At 42.4% G+C, this 472-nt stretch overlaps 1 non-coding gene across 1 annotated transcript; it reads left to right on the forward strand.

Moving 5' to 3' along the window:
- Nucleotides 1-4: 4 nt before the first annotated feature.
- On the forward strand, nt 5-78 carry TRNAM-CAU (transfer RNA methionine (anticodon CAU)). The gene has a single exon. It is a non-coding gene; the product is annotated as a tRNA-Met (tRNA).
- The last annotated feature ends 394 nt before the right edge of the window (nt 79-472 follow it).

A 472-nucleotide genomic window follows, 5' to 3' on the forward strand; every position in this document is an offset into this window, starting at 1 on the left:
GGTAGTTTCTGTAGTGTAGTGGTTAGCATGTTTGCCTCATGCACTAAAAGGTCCCTGGTTCGAATCCAGGCAGGAACAAGTCCTTGGGGCCCTGGTGGTGCAGTGGTTAAGCATTTGGCTGCTAACCAAAAGGTCAGCAGTTTGAATCCACCAGCCGCTGCAACATTCTCTTTAATTGTGTTCTGTTACAATTCCTCTACTCTAGTTTCCCTGCCCCCTTATCTTCCCATCTTTGCTTTTGAGTGATTGTTGACCTTTAGTCTCATACTGATGGTTTTCAAGTAAACATACATAGATTCTAAACTGTCTGAACGTCATCTGTTAAGTTCTCATGCCTGGAGAAGCTAATGTCAACTCATCCTGTGATATTCAATTTGTACAATAAATTATGAACCTAAGGTGGGGAAGAAAGCACTTTCTCATTTTGCAAAACTCAGTGTGTGTGTATGTATGTGTGGAGTGGGGATGACTA

This window comes from Trichechus manatus, unplaced genomic scaffold (genome assembly GCF_000243295.1).
Source record: "Trichechus manatus latirostris isolate Lorelei unplaced genomic scaffold, TriManLat1.0 scaffold00775, whole genome shotgun sequence".
NCBI classification, from domain to species: domain Eukaryota; kingdom Metazoa; phylum Chordata; class Mammalia; order Sirenia; family Trichechidae; genus Trichechus; species Trichechus manatus.